The sequence below is a fragment of the Schistocerca gregaria genome, chromosome 4, assembly GCF_023897955.1.
Source record: "Schistocerca gregaria isolate iqSchGreg1 chromosome 4, iqSchGreg1.2, whole genome shotgun sequence".
Taxonomy (NCBI): Eukaryota; Metazoa; Arthropoda; class Insecta; order Orthoptera; family Acrididae; genus Schistocerca; species Schistocerca gregaria.
In genome coordinates, this window is record NC_064923.1 from 543,134,115 (window position 1) to 543,138,217 (window position 4,103).

Consider the following 4,103-nt stretch of genomic DNA (forward strand, 5'->3'; position numbering starts at 1 on the left):
CTCTCGTGACTTCCTGGCGAACTGCTTGGGATTTTCTCGGCCTGTGACACATACAGCGCCTTATGTTACGCATACAGAGAGTGTGCAAGGATTGGCTACATTGTTTTCTGTAACAAATGAAGCGCTAAGAGTGCGGAGCATCTTCTCTTTGCTGTCTACCGTTTCGAATTAGTTCAGTGTTGCGCCTGTTGTTGGTAGTATTATACTTCTAGTGTAAGGCGTTGTTCTGGTTATGATGCCACGATTTAGTAACCGTGTATATAAGAAGAGGAAGAACGTAGGGAAAAGAAAATTAACACTAATACCAAGTTGCGATACTACAATTAATGAAACAGTGCGTTCTTCTGCTAAGCAACACATGGCCGGCCATAGCCCTGTGACCTCTTCTAGCAAGAAGCTGACTGGTGGAAGTGACAGATTTCGTGAATATGTTAGTGACAGTGATTATATTAACGAAGTACTGAATATTGGATTATTATCTTCTGTACTGAAAGAAAGTGTTCTGTGCAAAATGTGTTAAAGTGTAGGAGTGGGACTAGAGATAACAAAGCACTTTGGTTTAGCTTGTGAGATGAACATAATCTGTGCATGTTACAAGTATCAAGTAACTGTCTACAATTCACATGCCAGTCTCTTTCGTGAAAATGGACGATCTAGAGTGTTTGATGTGAATGTTTGACTTGTGTATGGTCTTTGATCCAATGGAAAAGGGTCTGCTGCTGGTAAACTGTTTTGTGGTATTATGAACTTGCCATCGCCTCCAAGCAAATTTGGGTACTACTGTGAACTGGTAGGATCCTCTGTTGAAGATGTGGCTTTGAAAACCATGAAGGAAGCAGTGGAGGAATCTGTAGAAATGAACAGTGGTTCAAGGGATTTGGTAGTAGCATTAGATGGTTCCTGGCAAAAGAGGGGTCATAAATCCCTGATGGGGTTGTAACTGCTACTTGTGGTGATAGTGCAAAAGTGATAGATGTTGCAATATTATCAAAACATTGTAGGTACAAAAATAAAATCAAAGGAGAGCACAGTGGAACCGGTGAGGCAAATTTTAGTGATCAAGTGGAGCAATGGAAGTCGATGGAGTGAAACAAATTTTTGAAGGTTCAGTTCTCAGATACAACGTCAGGTACAAATACTACCTTGGGGATGGCGACTCCAAAGGTTTCAAGACTATAGAGGAACTGAAACTATATGGAAATGAATTTGTAGTTGAAAAGTTGGAATGCATTGGGCATGTGCAAAAGCATATGGGTGCACAGCTTCGAAGGCTCAAACAAACTTTGCGTTCAAGAAAGCTCAGTGATGGAAAGACAATAGGAGGGAGAGGCAGGCTTACTGATGAGGTGATTGAAGGTCTACAGAGATATTATGGGTATGCTATAAGGCAAAATACTAGTAATGTTAGTGGCATGCGAAAAGCAGTGTGGGCATTGTTCCAATAAATACCCTCAACATAGCCTGTGCCCAAAAGATTCCTGGTGCAAATATAATGCAAAAAAGGACTATGATCACAAAAATGGTTTGCCAGCAGCTTTGATAAATGCAATAAAACCAATTTTTCATGACTTAGCGCAGCCAGAATTGTTACACAAATGTCTACACGGAAAGACGCAGAATCCTAATGAGAGCGTAAACAATTTGATTTGGAAAGTGATTCCTAAAAGTGTGTTTGTAAGCATAAAATCACTGCAATTTGGCATTTATGATGCAATAGCAACCTACAACCAAGGGACCAGTGTGAAATGTGAAGTTCTGAAGGCATTAGGATTTACAGCTGGCGTGAACACTATATGAGCACTGAGAAATATTGACAGAGAAGGGATAAGAGGAGCAGAAAGAAGAGAAAGGCATATGAAGTATGATGGAACAACAGGCCAGAAAAGAAGACAGAAGAGGAAGCTTTTGGAGGATGAAGAAGAAGACCCTGATAATCCATCCTATAGTGCAGGAATGTATTGAGAAACTTCGATAGCCATTTCCCGTAAATTAGAATTTTTCGAATATAAGGAACATTTTCTCAAAATCCACTCAAGTTAGAGAGATGAAATTCTTATACAGCACTCCTAGTGGTCAAACTCACATTGTAACACAGCCATTTGGCAATTTTTTCAGTAGTTTCATTTCAGTTTAATTATAAAGCAATTATTTGTAAAAAAAATTGGGTCATTCAAAAAAAAAAAAAAAAATTGGAAGGAAACTAGAAAAATTCTCCAAAATCCCTCTGTCATAACTGCAATACTAAACCACTCTATATGTAAAAAATTCAAATTTTTCTATTTGGTAGTTTATTCATAAATGCTCCTCAAACTTGATTTTAATCTGGACAGCATAGGCACCTCCGGCTCCCCTTAACTATGGGGTGCCCCTGTGCTTGGTATTGGCTCCATTGTTATTCTTAAGTTTTATTAATGACCTACCAAAATGTTTTCAACATCTGGTACCATATTATTTGCTTATGGTACCAATTTCATTATAAAAGGGAAGAATTATTATGAGAGTACAACAGAAGTGGCAGAAAAATGTTTTAAAGATAACCAGTGGCGTAGCGTGGTTGTAAAGGTTGGGGAGACTCTGCAGTTATTATAGGGAGACAAAATAGTACAATAAACAATAATTTAAACAAATGAAACAAACTGCATCAAATAAAACAACAACAGCTACTACTACCACTACAACTACCACCGCTAATAATAATAATAATAATAATAATAATAATAATAACTTGTTCAAGAGAAAACGACAAGTTTGTAGAACCCCAGCAGCAAGAGAAGAAACACTTATATTTTCTTGTACACAAATGCAATGCACCTGTATTTTCTTTCCACGAATAAGTCTATAAATCGGTCTACAAAGATCTGATCACTGGATAGCTGTCCAGGTAGTGTATTTTCTATGGCTAACGAGCTCAAAAACGTTAGCTGGATGTTGGACATTGAATTCCTTAAACAATTCTTCACTCAATGTGCATTTTCAACTTCTCGCCGGGTAATGATTAATCTTCACTCGTTTAAGAGCACTTAACACTTTGTTCACTGCTCTCTGTAGTTGCGACTACGGTCAAAACCAAACGCAGGAACTTCGAAGTTTCTTGATAAATGGAGTCTAAATCATTGTTGACAATGTACTTTAAGAGTATTCTTGGAGATAAGTGTTTTTTCTCATCAGCGTTAATGTTACACAGTTCATTTTCAAGTTGTTCTTGTTTGAAAAAAGAATACTGTTCTAATAGTTGAAGCAGTTTCAACTTTGGGAATTCTTTTTGATAGTTCGGGAAACACTTTTCGTTCAAAAGTTCAACAAACTGAATTTGGGGAAACCTTCTTTCCATCTGAACAATTTGCAAATCCAATATCTCGTAAGTTAGTACCCTGATAGATGTCTTTTGACTGTCACAGAATGATAAGTTGCCATTCAAACACAAGCTGCATTTAATGCATTTATCAATGAATGTTTCCGTTCTTAATTGTCGTAAGTTTCTCAAAACAGTTCTTATTTCGTCGGGGAAAGCAGTTATACTGACAAATTTTGACTGAAGAACATTAAAGAGATGATCAACATAAACCAAGCACCCTCGGTAGAATCAAAGCAAGTAGACAAACATAGGATCATCCATCTGTCGTTTCATTCTCACAGCACAGCTCATAGATTCTGGGTCCCACTGAGAGTCTGTATCATCAAATATATAATTAAAAACACTATATAGCCCTGAGAAATGATTGGATATTCTTGAAACTGCCCTGGAACGAAAGTTCCGGCGAGTGTTGCTTGCAGGTGACAGTTTAAATCCTTTTTCAGTTAGCAATACAGTTCGTTTTGTTGTAGTCCTCTTACTCTGCCCGTCATTACTGAAGTGCCATCATATGTCTGACTAACCACTTTTCCTTCCACATTCCATCCTTTCAATACTGCATGAATAATGTTTGACAAACTTTCAGAAGTTTTATCTCTAGAAACATCGTAAAATCCAGTGAATCTTTCCTCAATTGTATCTGCAATACAGTACCTAAATATTATACTCATTTGACTCTTGCATGGCACGTCTAATGTATCATCAGCCTAAATCGAAATGAAATTGCAGTTCTGAATTTCAGATTTTATTT